Consider the following 16,551-nt stretch of genomic DNA (forward strand, 5'->3'; position numbering starts at 1 on the left):
TTCTTAATAGGTCCGTAATTAATTCACACATTCCACTGTTCGGTCCAGAAATATGTTTGTGTTGACAATTTTGCATTCGATGCTTTGAAAACGATCTGTCATGGTTTTATTTGCCTCACCGCCCCAGAAACATCACCACTTTCCAGTATCCACCCAAGTGCTACAATTCCACTGCAGCTGCCTGAGACTCTACTGGTGGCAACTAGGGAGGGGGCTCAGAGTGCCCAGCTGGGAAAAGTGAGGTTTGTGCAAGAGCTATCCTCCTTCAAAGGGACAAGACAACCAGATGACCAGTCAAATCTTGCTCTGCTCCCTCCCAATTCCCATGACACCTTCCAGCACTCGGCTGCATGGATTTGAGATCATTCTACCACCCCACATCTCCAGCACTGCATCACTGCATCTCTCCCTAACCCTCAAGCACCAACACTGGCCCACATCTGCCAACTTTTGGTTCATACCATCAGTGCACCTAGGTGACATGTCAGGTAGGACCCCACCCCGGCTTTCTTCATCACCTCCTAAGGAGATAAAATCAGAGTGAGAAGGATCATTAGAGGGAAGAAAACAAAAGGCAGTGCTGGACGGATGCAGAAACAAGGTATCGTTAGTATCAACTTTTACACTCGGTGCTGCTGGGCTTGATTTATGACTGCCACCAACCAGTGAGTCAAGGGTCTCACACAGCCCACTGTTCTCTCTCCTTGCAAAAGAAGAGGAGGGGAGGGAAGGAGGAGGGTCCTCGAAATGGTCCTGGCCCAGGTCTGAGCTACAAACCTCCAGTCTAAGCTCCAATTTCCCCACAAGCCCTTGGACCCAGCAACATTGCAAAAATGTCACTGTGGAATAAAGCGATGTTTTCTAAATGTTCCCGAGACTCTTAGTTGCCTATTCAGTTTCCAGATTTCTCCCCTGGACATAATTTTCTCTATTCCTCCAGCTAAGTACAAATAAAAACCCTGGACATTATGAAAGAAACATAAGAATACTCTGAAAGGTGGAGAAAAGAAGGCAGAATAGCCAGGGACACTGGGACCCAACAAATGACATGGTAGTGAGTACCTTGGGTTTTCCTTTTGCTTCTTATATCTCAGATTGGAGCTCAAGCAGTTGGCAACCAGGAAACACTGACAGATAAGATTTTAAAAGCCCCAAGAAAAGCCTGGGCTCTCTAGCCAAAGGACCAGAAAAGGTACAGCCTGGCAAGACAGAAAACTTGTAGACAATGACAGCTTGTTCCAACCAAACCCATAGAAAAGGTTTTACCTCCACCCTACCCACTCAAGCAAAGGCTGAGCAGGGCACCTAGATTTCCATGCTCGTAAGGCTGTAACAAGGCATCCAATACCCCATATCCATGGAGTGTCAAAAAAGCCTAGTAGGGAGCCAGACTTTCATACTTGCTGGGCAGTAACATGGCTCCTCCTCATGGTGTCACTAGAAACCATCTGGAGAGCCTGGACTTCCACCCCAACCCAGCAGTAGCAAGGTGCACCTACCCGTTCTCCTGGTGTCAGGGAAAGTCAGGTGGGGGACAGGAATGAGGCACTCCTCTCACTATTCAAAGAGGTATCAGTGGAGACCTAGTAGGGAGACTAACCTGGAATTTTCCCACCTCAATCAAAAATCATTTGTCCCACCAAGAACCAGGAAGATCTCAAATTGAATGGAAAAAGACAATCCTTACATACCAAAACTGAGATGACTGAGATGTTACAGTTATCTCTCAAGGAATTTGAAGGAGCCATCATAGACTACTCCCAACAATTAAGAACATGTGTGAAACAAATGGAAAAAGAGAAAGTCTCAGCAAAGAAATAGAGGATAAAAAGAAGCACTAAATGGAAATTGTAGAAATGAAAAAAAAGCAAAACAAAAGTTTTAAAAAATCAATGATGGGCTCAACATCAGAAGGGAGGAGGGAAACAGAGGAAAGAATTGGCGAACTGGAAGACAGAAAGATAAAAATCACCCAATCTGAACAAAAGAAAGCAAATAGATTTTTTTAAATGAAAAGAGCCTCAGAGATTGATGAGAATTTAACATTCATGTGGTCAGAGTCCTAGAAGGAGAGGAGAAAGGGGGTGGACTTAAAAAGTACTCAAAAGAAAAAAAAGACAAAGGAAAAAATTTGAGAGCAGAGAAAGAAAAATCACACCTTACCACAGTGGAAAAATAATTCAAATGACAGCAGATTTCTCATCAAAAACGATGGAAGCCAGAAGAAAGTGGTACAATATTTTTCAAGTGCTGAAAGGAAAGAACTGGCAACACAAAATCTATATCCAGCAAAACTACCACTCAGGGATGAAGGGGAAATCAAGACATCCTCAGATGAAGAAAACTAAGACAATTTGACACCAGAATGCCTACTGTAAAAAAGAAAAAGAAAAAAAAAAAAAAAGCTAAAGGAACACCTCTAAATAGAAAAGGAAATGATACAAGAATTCTTGTAAGTAGGAAGAAAACACAGTAAACAAAATTATGGTAAATACGATAATTTCTCTACCTCTTTTTGAGTTTTCTAAATTATGTTTGATGGTTGAAGCAAAAATTTACCACTATCTGCTATGGTTCTAAATATTTATAGGAGAAATGTTCTAAACAATTAGATTATAAATAGGGGAGAATAATGGAAGGTAAGGTTTCTACACTTCACTTGAACTGGTAAAATGATGACACCAGAAGACTTTGGTAAGCTATGTTTATATAATGTAATGCCTAAGTAATCATTTTAAAAGTTGTACAAAAAGAAACACAACAGGTTAACCAATATGAAATTCTTGAAAATATTCGAGTAACCCTCAGGAAGGCAGGAAGTAGAAAACAGAAATGAAAAGCAGAGAAAACTGACAGAAAACAAAATATAAAATGGCAAACTTAAGCTCTAACATATAATTAATTACATTAAATATCAATGGTCAAAATATACAAATTAAAAAGACAGAGATTGGCAGAATGAGGACAGGGAGTAGCCCACCTGTATTCTATCTACAAGAAACTCACTTAAAATATAACAATATAGTCAGGTTGAAAGTAAAAGGAATAAGATTATCCTTCAAACAATCAAATGAAAGCAGAAGGGCTATATTAATATTAGATAATGTAGGCTTCAGAGCAAAACAATAAAATAAAATACCAGAGACAGAGAGGGGCATTATACACCGATAAAGAAGTTAATCTATCAAGAAAACATAGCAATCTTAAATATGTATGAACCAAACAATACAGCTGCAAAATATGTGAAACAAAAGTTAATAAAACTGAAAGGAGAAATAGACATATTCACAATTACAGTAGAACATTTCAACACCTCTCACTCAGTGATTCATAAATCAACTAGGTGTAAAATCAGCAAGGATACAGAAAAACTCAACAACACCATCAACCTAAAAGATCTAATTGATTTTGATGAACATGTCACCCAAAACAGCAGAATATGCATTCTTTTCAAGTGCCCAGAGAAGATATATCAATATGGACCATATCATAGGGCATAAAACAAATCTCAACAAATTTAAAAGAATTAAAGTCATACATAGTGTTTCCTCCAATCACAATGGAATCAAACCATAAATTAAATACAGAAATATAATAAGAAAACCTCCAAACACTTGGAAACTAAACAAGGCACCTCTAAACAATCACAAGTCAAAGATGAAGCTCAAGGGAAATATTTTATTTTTTAAAAAATGGAACTAAATAAAAATTAAACTACAGCATATTAAAATTTGTGGGACACAGATAAATCAATGCTAAGAGGGAAATTCATAGCACTAACTGCATACATTAGAAAACAGAAAAGGTCTCAAATCAATAATTAAGCTTTCACCTCACAGACCTAGAAAAATAAGAGAAAGATAAACCCAAAGAGAGCAGAAGAAAGTGAATAATAAAGATAAGAGCAGAATCATTAAAGTTAGAACAGAAAACCAATACTGAAAATAAATTTTTAAAGTTGGCTCTTTGAAAATATCAGAAAAATTGACAAATCTTTAACAAGACTAACAAAGAAAAAAAGACAGAAAACACAAATTACCAATATCAGGAATGAACCTGAGGATATCACTACAGACCCTACAGACATCAAAAGGATAATAAGAGAATAATACTATGAAAAACCAATTCTTTGAAAAGCACAAACTATCACAACTCAGCCAACGTGAAATAGATAACCTGATATCTATTTCAAGATATAAAATAGATATCAAGAACTTGAAATCATAATTAAAAACTCCCTAAAAAGAAGTCTCCCAACCCAGATTATTTTACTGGAGAATTCTAACAAATATTTAAAGAAGGATCAACACCAATTCTACGTAGTTACATAATTTCCTTCAGAAAAAAAGAAAAGGAGAACCTTCTCAATTTATTTATGAAGCTAATATTGCCCAATACCAGAACCAGGCAGACAGGACAAAATAAAAGAAAACTACAGACCAACAGCCCTCATAAATACAGAGAAAAAAAAACTTTAACAGAACAGCAAAGAGAATTCAGCATCATATATTAAAAAAAATTATAAACTATGGTCAAGTGGAGTGTACACCAAGGATGCAAGGCTATTTCCATGTTCAAAAATCAATCAGTACAATCCACTATATTAACAGACTAAAGAAGAAAAATCACATGGTCATATAAATAGCTGCAGTTTTTTAAAAATTGACAAAATTCAACACCCACTCATGATAAAAACTCTTAGGAAAACAGAAATAGAGGAGAAGTTCCTTAACTTGATAAAGAATATCTATAAAAAACCTACACCTGTTATTATATAAGATGGTAAAAGACTGATGCTTTGCCCCTAAGTTCATAAACAAGTCAATGATGTCCACTCTCACCACTCTTATTCAACATAATGCTGGAAGTTCTAACCAGAGCAAAAAGCAAGAAGAAGGAAACAAAAGGCACACAGATAGGAAAAGAATAAATAAAACTGTTCCTGTTCACAGATGACATGATAGTCTATGTAGAAGATCCCATGAAATCTACCCAAAAAAACTCCTACAACTGAGTTGAGCAAAGTTAAGGGGTACAAAATCAACATCAAAAACCAACTGTGCAAGCTTCGTCCGGCGCCTTGGATCCGCTTCTGTATATTCCAGTGTAAGGTCGCTAGTCAGACCCCAGCAGCCAAGATGGTGAAGCAGATTGAGAGCAAGTATGCTTTTCAGGAAGCCTTGAACAGTGCAGGAGAGAAACTCGTAGTAGTCGACTTCTCAGCCACGTGGTGTGGGCCTTGCAAAATGATCAAGCCTTTCTTTCGTTCTCTCTCTGAAAAGTATTCCAACGTAGTGTTCCTCAAAGTAGATGTGGATGACTGTCAGGATGTTGCTGCAGAGTGTGAAGTCAAATGCATGCCAACCTTCCAGTTTTTTAAAAAGGGACAGAAGGTGGGTGAATTTTCTGGAGCTAATAAGGAAAAATTTGAAGCCACCATTAATGAATTAATCTAATCATGTTTTCTGAAGACATGACCAGCCTTTGGCTGTTTAAAACTTGTAATTTTTTTAATTTACAAAATGGAAAGATGATCAAGTATGAAGACTATATACCTAACTGCCATCTGATAAGTGACAATAAAATATTAACTGTACACTTTCAAAAAAAAAAAAAAAAAAAAACAACTGTAGGGCTTCCCTGGTGGCACAGTGGTTAAGAATCTGCCTGCCAATGCAGGGGACATGGGTTCGAGCCCTGGTCCAGGAAGATCCCACATGTCACGGAACAACTAAGCCTGTGCGCCACAACTACTGAGCCCGTGCTCTAGAGCCCACGAACCACAACTACTGAGCCTGCCTGCTGCAACTGCTGAAGCCTGAGCACCTAGATCCTGTGCTTCACAACAAGAGAAGCCACCGCAATGAGAAGCCCGCGCATCACAACAAAGAGTAGCCCCCGCTCACCACAACTAGAGAAAGCCCGTGTGCAGCAACGAAGACCCAAAGCAGCCATAAATAAATAAATAAATAAATAAAATTTATTTTTAAAAACCCAACAGTATTCCTATATAACAGCAATGAACAAGTGAAGATTGAAATTAAAAATACAATATCTTTTATAATCACTCAAAAATTGAAATATTTAGATGTAAAACTATCAAAACATGTACAAGACTACAAAACAAATCTGCAAAACAATAATGAAAGAAATAAAGGAAGATCCAAATAAATTGAGAGATATACCATGTTCATGGATTGGAAAGCTCAACACAGTGAAGATATCAGTTCTCCCCAAATCAAGATACAGGTTTACACAGTTCCTATTAAAATTACAACAAGAATTTCTGTATTTCTGTATATGTAGATAAAATTATTCTATAATTTATATGAAAAGGCAAAGAACCTAGGATAGTTAAAACAATTTTGAAAAAGAACAATAAAAAAGGAGGATTCAGTCTGATTTCAAGACTTAAACAGCTATAGCAATTAAGACTGTGTCATACTGACAAAGGAATAGACACATAGATCAATGCAACCCAGAAACAGATCCTCACAAATATGCCCAACTGATAATTAACAGCGCAATGGAAGAATTATAGTCTTTTCAAAAAATGGTTCAGGAGGGGCTTCCCTGGTGGCGCAGTGGTTGAGAATCTGCCTGCCAATGCAGGGGACACGGGTTCGAGCCCTGGTCTGGGAAGATCCCACATGCCACGGAGCAACTGGGCCCGTGAGCCACAATTACTGAGCCTGCGCGTCTGGAGCCTGTGTTCCACAACAAGAGAGGCCGTGATAATGAGAGGCCCACGCACCACAATGAAGAGTGGCCCCCGCTTCTTGCCACAACTAGAGAAAGCCCTCACACAGAAACAAAGACCCAACACAGCCATAAATTAATTAATTAATTAATTAATGAAAAAAAAATTGTTCAGGAGCAATTGGGCATGGGGGTGTGTGGTACTCAACCCAAATTTATATAAATATTAACTCAAAATGGATCATGGACTTAAATGTGAAATGTAAAATTATAAAACTTTTTTGAAAAAAATAGGAAAATATCTTTGGGATTTAGGGTTAGGCACAGAGTTCTTAAACTGGGAACCAAAGATATGGAGCCATAAAGGAAAAATTGATAATTTGGACTTCATCAAAATTTAAAACTTTTACTCTACAAAAGACCCAGTTAAGAAGATGAAAAGACAAGCTGCAGACCAAGACGAAACCTTTGCAAACCACATATCTGACAAAGGACTAGTATCTAGAATTATACAAAGAACTCCAAAAGTCAACCACAAAAAAATAAAGAATCCAATTAGAAAATAGGCAAAAGATATAAAAAAGCTTTTCATCAAAAAGGATAAACAGATGGCAAATAAGCCCATGAAAAAATGTTCAACATCATTCGCCATTAGGGAAATACACATTAAAACCACAATAAGATATCACCACCTACCTATCAGATTGGTTAAAATAAAAAATAGTGACAAACCAAATGCTGGTGAGGATGTGGAGAAACTTGCTGGTGGCAATGTAAAATGGCATAGCTACTCTAGAAAAGTTTGGCGTTTTCTTAAAAAGTCAAACATTCAAGGGCTGTAGGCCCAGCAACTGTACTCCTGGAATTTATCCCAAAGATCACGTAGACTTACATATGATTCCATTTATATAACATTCTTGAAATGACAGAAATATGGAAATGGAGAACAGATTAGTGATTTCCAGAGGTTAAGGAAGGAGCAGGGGCAGGATGCAAGTGGCTATGGCTTTAAAAGGAAAGCATGAAGGATTCTTATGTGATGGGAATGTTCTGTAGCTTGAGTGTATGGGTGTCAATATCTTAGTTGTGATACTGTACTCTCATTTTACACATTGTCACGGTTAGAGGAAACTGAATCTCCAGTTGTCTCAAAATTAAAAGTTTAATTTTTTATAGTTAAAAATTTTATAAGGATGAAAAAAGGACCATAAAAAGCTTGAAAAGAAGGTGGGGTGGGAGCTCACTGGCTTGAGGCATAGGGACTGTGAGGGAAGGGGCATGGGGTTGCCAGATTAAATACAGGATAGCTGGCTAAATCTGAACTTCAGATAAGTAACACATAACCTTTTAGTCTAAGTATGTCCCATACAATATTGGGGACACAATTAGACTAAAAAATTATTTGTTGTTCATTTGGAATTCAAATTTAACTAGCTGTCCTGTATTTTTATTTGCTAAATCTGGAAACCCTAGAGGGAAGAACAGGACACAGGCATCTGGAGCCAGCTGGGGGCTGTAGACTGAAAGAGGTAGGGTGGACCCAGTGAGAAGTAAGAAAGACTTAAGGAGAGAGGCCAGACAGCAGGCAAAGGGATGCCGGGGGACCACAAAGATGCCCCAGACTGGGCAGTGCCTTAAGAGAGGGGGAAGGCAGACACTAGCATGGGAGGTTCCCAAGCTGCTGGGTTTATGGAGCTCTGGTGAAAGGATCCTTTCTGGGTGGTCCACAAAGAATCCAGAAAAAGGGCAAAAGAGTGGATGCTTGAGTCTCCAGTGCTGATCTGGGCTGGAGGGAGCCTGACAGACCATCCAAGGGGGGCGGGGGGTGCTCTAGGCACTAGAGGCAGCACTCGATTAACCCCAGGCTGTCCCCTGGGCACCCGGGGCTGCTCTCACCGTGATGTGGCACCACCCTCTAGGATCTCCCCTTCCTATGGGGGAAGGGCATGCACACCAGCAGGCTCAAGTGTCCAGGGCAGTGGGCAGTCATGCATCTGATCAAAACTAAAACTAGTCTGGGCACTCGCTCTCAGCCAAAAAGTCACCTCCTAGCCAGGCCATTGCCGATCATACGTTTTTACACTGCTCCTGGACACACGTGGTCGCCCCTTCTTTTCTTCACAGAACATATCACTTTTTGAAATAGTCGGGATTTTTAATTTGTTTTCTTGTTTAACAGTTGATCCCCACTAGCTCCAGGATTGCAGGGACTTCGTCTGTCTTACTGCAACATCTACGCCTAGTACCTGGCACAGAGTAGGTGTTCAGGAAAGAAAAAAAGTGCTGAATGAATGAAGGAGTAAATGAATAAATCCTTCTGATGAAAGCTACCCCTTCTGGAGCTCTCCTGCAGGCACAGCTCCTTGGAGCTTGGTAAAGGCAGGGGGCCAGACTTCATCCTCCAGGAAGCCCTCAGCAGCATCCTCTGAGCCGCCACGGACCGGCACCTGGGATTGTAGGCTCAGCATGGTCACAGAGGGGCTCAGTTCGTCCCCTCTAAGCAAGGGCTCTAGCAGCAGCGTCATTATCTTTAATGAGTCCCTGCCACAGGGACTAATAATAATAATATTACCATTAATAGCTACCACTTACTAAGAACTTACATGTGCTGGGCATTTGTCATATATTTTAAGTCATTAATTCTTCAAACAGCCCCCAAAAGGTAGGGGTGGTGACCCTCTACTGTTTGTGCTGCCCCCTCCTGGTGAAAAATAGATACCCTTTCTCTTTTCAAGAACGCCCTCCCCATTCCCACTGTGGGGGGAGGAGGGGCAGATACTGGCCCACCTCAGCGTCCAGGGAGGGTGGGCAGTGCCAGGGCAACCAGTCAACCCACTCCAACTCCCTGGCTACAATGATTGCCTCCTGGGCAGCTTTAGGATGCTTCTGAGGCAGTGAGCCTTGGTCCTGAAACCTTTTCTGCTGATGAAGAAGCACATGCCCCTCTCTGCTGGGACCACTGAGTGGGGAGCTGCTGGCTGTCACTGGCACCAGGGGATCCCACCTGGGAATGAAGGCAACAAAGAGAAAGCAGAGCTGAGAGGTGGGAGAAAGATAGATTGGTGATGACTTTCTTAGAACCCCTGGATCCAGCCATGCCTGAAGCCATCACCTAATGTATCCCCAGACTTTTCAGTTACATTAGCCAATAATTCTCTTTTGAATGTTGTAGTCAGTGTGAGTTGGATCCCTGACGTGTCACTGAAAGAGACCTGCCTAAACTGCTATGTTAGTACAGCTATGTTAAGATGGGGGCATTTTATAGATGTGGAGCTGAAGCATACAAAAGGCAAAATAACTTAGTTAACCATGAGCTAGAACTGCTCCTAACCACTGTGATTCACTGTAGAGTTCTACATTCTACGTGTGTGTGCACACATGTGCACATTTCTAATTAATATTCATATCTACAGCAGATTGAGCAAACTATTGGTGCTTAATAAAGATCTTTTGGATAAGCTAAAATCAGTAACTTCCTAATAAAGCGTCTTTGTTTAGAAAACACTCCCATCAGCAACCTTGGATTCTTACTGCAAGTCAGGCTCACAACACACAGTGTGTCTTTGGGAAATCACTTCCCTTCTCCCTACCTCAGTTTCCCCAGGGAAATGGGCTGGAAACCGCACCCGGTGGGGCATCTGTGAGACTGGTCAGCCAGTGAGGGACGCCCCGACTCCTTCAGGGCAGGGATCTGCAGTCAGAAGAGGAGGCCTCCCACTTCCTCCACACTGAAGCCCAGGGACCCGCGAGGAAGGGAGCCCTGGCCAGGCATCCACAGCCCAGTGTGAGACTCTGGCACCTACTAGGAGCTCAGGACAGAGCAGGCCAAGCCCTGGGGTTGCAGGGCCCTTGTTTTCTGCCATCACTCCAGTGAGGCTCAGCCAGAAGCAGATGCAAGGGAAATTGCTCACATGTCAGCTGCTCCCAAGCAGCCAAATGACCATAAAGGGCATTCAACAAAGTCAACTCAATAACACAGGCCTCCAAGTCCATGGCATGGAGAGCAAATGAAGAAGGCCGTGCCTGTGGGCTGGCCCATCGAGATGGTGCCAGGGCCCCAGGCCCTGCCCCTCCAGGACTGGCTCCATTGCCATCTCCTCTCCATCCTTCCTCTGCTCCCTGCTGGCTCTCTCCTCTTAGCCTAGAAGCATACTCTGGTCTTTCCCTCTTCAAAATGCAAAAGCTTCCTCTGACCCTTGGACCCCTCGGCTCCTGTTTTCTGCCCTTCCTTCCCAGCCTGGAACCTGGAAAGTCAAGTCTACACTGCTGGTCTCCCCACCTCTCCTCAACTTGTTCCTCCATCTGATTCCACAGACGATGCTCGTGCTCAGGACGGTCCAGCAGACCCCCTTCAGCCTGCCTCCGTGGGCCTCTCTGTGGCCCCTCACACTGCTGCCCAGAGGCATTTTGCCGTCTGGGTATAGATGACCCCACGTTCCTCATGCCCCTCACTTCTCCCAGCTGCCTCACCATCTGTGCTGAGGCCTTCAAACCTCTCCTCCAGCCCAGGCCTTCCTCCTGAGCTCCCCGCCCATGCGGCCAACTGCTGGCCAGGCACCAACATTCAGATAGGCCACAGGCATCTCCTGCAAGGCCAAATTGCCAACAAACTCAAGCTAACTAAGTGTGATGGGCCTCCAGGTGTAGGAGTTAAGAGGATTCCAGGCTCTGAAATCACACTGCCTGAGTTCAAATCCCCCACCTGCAACTTACTGACTTTGGACACGTCCCCTCAATTCCCCATGTACAAAATGGGGAGAATTAACAATGCCCCTCTCATAAGCTGTCGTGGGGTTAAATGTGATAACACGTGTAGATATTGATAACAGGGCCTGATACTTAGTAAGTCGTGTTAGATGTTAACGATCCTTACTGGAATCTCATCTTCTTTGCTAACCCCCAATACCTCTTCTTCAGGCATGGTATCATCTTCTACCTGTCACTCCGAACCTGGTCGCCTGAGACCTTGGAGTCATTCCTAACTTCTCTTACTTCCCATTTCAATTCCTAAATCCTGCTGGTTTTGCCTCTCAGGTGTTTCTCCAAGCCACACCCTCCTAACCAATATCCTCATCTTCTCTCACCTACTCTACTGCAGCCTTTTCTGTGACCCACCTACTTCCTGCCTCAAAATTTATTCTATAATGATACTGAATTGTCTACAATTTCCCTACAAACTACATGGGCCTCTTCTCTATGAACTGGCTTATGCTATTTTCTCTGCCTGGAAGGCCGCTCCCACCTTACCTTCCACCTTCTAAGAGCCTGATTAGGTGTCACCTCCTCCTGGAAGCTTTCCTGGAATGCCCAGATTAGGCAACATGCCTGTCCTTTGAGCTTCTATATCTTAGACTTAGTGACATGATATTAACTTATCCTTTCAGGTTACCCCCTTCCCAACTTGGCTAGAGGTTCCTCACTGAGGATCTCAATCATGTTTACTGAACTGAGGTTACTATTCAAAGAAACCCACCTATGGAGGCCCTTAAAAAAAGGATGAAATCGACCAAAATGAGAAAATTTCCACTATTTTAAAATCCAGAAATGATGGATTCTTCATAGACCAAAGTACTTGATCAACAGCCTCCTTAAACCAACCAATGAGATTCAAAGTCAGGGAAAGTTAGTCCTCTCATCCACGGGGGCTGTTAAGGAGGGAAGTGACCGTGCCCTACTTGGGGGATAAAGAAGGAGGAAGAGGAGGAGGAGAGAGGGGAGGGGGAGAAGAAGAAGAAAGAATTAGATGACAGGCTCTCTGTACAAGTTTGTTATCCTGACAGAACAGTCCCAGAACTTGAAACATGATCTCTGGGGGCAGAGGGAGACAGTTTTATCACATATTAAGGTTAGACAGATGTTTTGGGTGTCTGGTGTTACCTGAATCAAAAGCACCATGAAAGAGCTAGCACAGCCCTGCTCAGCAAGATGTGTTCCCAACAGAAAGGCACAGGAACCTTTTTTTCCTTTTCCTTTTCCTTTTCACGTGTTTTTCTCTTCAGTCATATTTGAGGGTTTTGTATTTCCCTGGTGTGAGAGTGAAACACTGATTTCCACACCAGACCTTCCTTCCTCTCCAAAAGTACTGCCAGGTCTTCAGCAAGGGTCCTGGGTGTGGAAACAGTCTCAGAAAGAGGGGGTACCTGGTCTGCAAGGTGGGTTTCAACATGTTTCCTGGGATGTGCTTCTTAAAGACTTATAAGGCAGAAAACCTCCCTCTCTCTCCCTCTCTCTCTCTCCCTCTCTCTCTCTCACACACACACACACACACAAACACACACACACACACACCCTGAGCAGACCCTTCCCCTCTAGGTGGACCAGGGCCGATCCTGCCACAGTACCAGGAGGACAGACAAGGACCACCCACCCAGCATGCGGGGCATTTTAACGGCTTGAGCAGGAGGTGGGAGAGGCTGATCTTCCAAATGCCCCCCATTTCTTCACTGCCGACAGCAAAGTCCAGGCCTTAAGAGGCACCCAGGGAAAGAGGCTGACGTGACAAAGAAAATAACATCTTCAGAATGACTAATGCCCCACCGGGACGGGACCAGCTCTGGCCTGGCTGCCTGCCAGAGGGTCCACAGCCACTTTCCAAGGACACGGAGGGCAAACGTCCCTGACAAGTTCCCCCAAGGACTGTCCCTTCCCAGCTCTGCCCCTCCTCAGGGCTCCCCCCAGGGGCCTGTGAAGCCCTGAGTTAGGACACCAGGGCCCAGAGGCTGAGTCACTCCCTTGGGGCCAACCTGGGTCATAGCAAGTTCGTTATTTCAAGGACAAGTTCTCAGACCCCTCGTCCAGCCATCAGCCTGACAGAGACCGAGAGGGGAGAGGTCTGCGAGCAGATGAGGAGATGACGAGAGGGAAGGCGGACTAGCTTCCCGGGGCTCTGAGGCCCCAAGTGCCCTGGGGGGACTGTGCATGCCTTGTACAGAACATGCCCAACACACGTGGGGAGACGCTCATCCTTCTCCAGCCACCGGGGGGCCCTGTCTCTGGGCCAGGCCCCCCACAAGCCTTCCTCAGCTCTCCCTCAGCAGGCCCCGGGGAGCCCAAGGTGGGGGCCTCCCGCAGAGCCATTTTCCAGGGTGTGGGGGGGGCGGGGGAGGGGAGCGGGGGATCTCGGGGGAGAGGGGCACAGGGGGAGGTGGGGAAGGGGCAGCTGGGTGGAGCCAGGTCGTCCCCGCAGGAGGTCACAGAACAGAACTGTGGATTGCTCCAAGTTTTTGATGTGCCTGCTGGGGGAGGGAGTGTCTAAAACCATTTCAAAAGCTGGGGGAAGCCCAGAGAAGGGGGGACCTCATTCTCTGTGGGGAGGGGGGATTTCAAAGGAGACCCCGCCACTGAAAGGTTTCAAAAGACCCTTGCCTTTCGATCAGCTCCAAATCACTCCCTCGCCAGTGGCAGCCAGGAGAGGGGTGCTGGGAAAATGTTTCCAAGGAGACATGTCCCTGAGTCATCATAACTCCCGGGGTCTGGAGGCTGCAAAGCCACGATGAGGCACCCCCCCTGCTATAAAAAGGTCAGTTTAGCATCCCCCAAGGGTGGGCTCCCACAGTCCAGGTCCCTGGGGAGGCCTGCCTCAGACCCCCGGTGCCCCGAGTTTATGAGAACGCCACCAAGCTGAACAGCGTCACGTCTATCTGCCGAGTCCCCTCGGTGCCACTAAGGGGGGCTTTTACGCCCGCCAGCTCCAGGCAGCCACTCTGGGCTCGGGCCATTTAGCAGGGGAAGCTGTCCACAGGGACACTGGACAGTGTCTACCGGGGCTGCAGCGCCAGCCCCCAGCCAGAGCTCGCGCACCTGCTTCTCTTCCATTCACAACTCCCACAGTCACCCCCGCCACCTTCCCCAAGCCACCAGGGCCAACAGGCACACAGCACAGGCCAACTATAAGTTCCATCACCTCCCTCCTCCCTTCCCTCCCTGCCTCATTCCCTCACCTCTGGACCAGACGGGGCAGGTCTCTGTTTTTTTCGCTTTTTGTTTGTTTGCATAAATGTTTATTTTTTAAAGGCATACAGACAGTAAACAAAGCAAACATTCCATCAGATATTAACTTCTCCCAAGTATTATCTGTCCTAGAATTGTTCCATTAAGTCCCAGTCTCTAGACATCTTAAATTCAATAATTCATCAGAGTCCATTACTTTTCTTCTGTTGAATTTAACTATTGTTCTCTGTTTGTTGGCTTACTTTTTCAAGGATTTCTATTAAACCTTGCTCTGATACCTTCCCACTTAGCTGTCCATACCGTGCCCTCTCATCCTATTTTCTTCCCCCTCAACACTGCACCCGGATGAATCTCCCCAAAGCACCCAGCTACAACCAGGCCATAATCTGCTCCAAAATCTTCAATGGTTCCCTAGTGCGTAAGCCCAAGGTTGCACACTCAGGTGCCCGGAGGGACCAGGCAGGGGCCACAGATGAGCAAAGCATCCCCCCAACTCACAGCAGGGACTGGTGGGACCTGTGGTTCCAGCTGCTGCCCAACTCCCATCAGCTGTGCTGTGTGGGAATACGGGCCATGGCTGCCATCTCTCCTGGTTTTCCAAGGGAAACCAAATAAAACACCCACCAAGGGGCCCCCAGATTTGGACCCCAGCCTACAGGGTCAAGTCCAAACCCGAATCCCTTAACCTGGCCTTCAAGGCCCTCCACGGTCCAGCCCCAAGCCACCTCCCCACCCTCACTGCCCGTGATGTTACCAACGTGTGGTGCCTCCATCCTAGTCAAGTCGGGCTCCGCCGTTCCCCAGGCACCTCCTCTGCTCCTGCCTCTGAGCTTTGCTCACCCCGCAGTCCTCCCACAGAGGCCGCTCCCCACCTTCTCAGCCTAATCACAACACATCCTTCAAGGACCTGCTTCTTCCTTACAATCAGCTCTCCCAGGGCCCTGTTCTCTAGCGACTGTCCTTCATTGCTAAGGCTGCTCCCTTTGCCAGGGATGGCCCTAAACCACAGAGAAAATGCCTCCTTACCCTTCAATACCCAGGCCTTCCTGATGGACTTATTTGGATCCAGCAGTCCCTGTTCCAGGAGCAACAACCTCACTACACTGTGCTTACTGGACGCCTATCAGCCTCCCCCATGGACAGGAAACCCCTGAGGGCAGGGCTGGGCCTCTCCCACCACAGGCCCTGGCAGCGGAGCCACACACAGTGGAGGGAGCCTGGTTTTTATGCAGACCCTGGCTCTGCTACTTCCTGGCTGGAGGAACTTGGGTAAGTCATTAAACCTCCTCTGTGAGGTGGAGAACAGAAGCTACATAAGGTACCCGGCCTGTGGTGGGGCTCAGTCCATGGCAGCTGTTAGCATCCTTACCCAGTGTGACCTCCCTCCACTGCACAGCGTGGTGCTGTGGTGTCTTCTGCGGGATGCCGTGAGGTCTCTGAGGGCAGGGGCCATGTCCCCTTCACCCTCTATCACCCACAGGGACCACCCCAGTTCTCTACACGCAGCAGATGCTCCATGTTCTTTGATTGATGGAGGTGATGAGGCGAGGGAAGGGAGGGCAGGTGAGGGGGGGCAGGGCAGAGTGAGAGGAGGTACAGCCCTGCCACCAGAGGTGTGGCTCCAGCAGGTCCCCAGCCCGTGCCTCATGGCCATGAGCCAAGGGCCTGCATGTGAGACCTCGTGCAGCTGCATAAACGTCTTGCCTGGACGAACAGGCCAGCTCACAGCACTGCCGAGCCTGGTGAGGGGCCCTTTCCAGCCACCAGCCGGGACTTCTTCTTGCAGGAGCCCCACCCTCTGCTCACACAAAGACCCAAGTGCCAATCAAACCCTCCTTTCACATCTTCCACCGCTCTAGTTAAGAGCAAGCCCTCGCCTTCCACCTGTGGACACACAGCTTC

The 16,551-nt window shown here is 45.5% G+C and overlaps 1 protein-coding gene and 1 pseudogene across 3 annotated transcripts in view; one reads left to right on the top strand and one right to left on the bottom strand.

Moving 5' to 3' along the window:
* Positions 1–16,551, bottom strand: part of ZNF423 (zinc finger protein 423) — a 331,848-nt gene that overhangs the window by 112,131 nt on the left and 203,166 nt on the right. The gene's annotated exons all lie outside the window — the stretch shown is intronic.
* Positions 5,064–5,596, top strand: LOC309648686 (thioredoxin pseudogene; annotated as a pseudogene). The gene has a single exon. The product of its transcript is annotated as a thioredoxin pseudogene (transcript).

Source organism: Balaenoptera physalus, assembly GCF_965194825.1.
Source record: "Balaenoptera physalus genome assembly, chromosome: 19".
Lineage (NCBI taxonomy): Eukaryota > Metazoa > Chordata > Mammalia > Artiodactyla > Balaenopteridae > Balaenoptera > Balaenoptera physalus.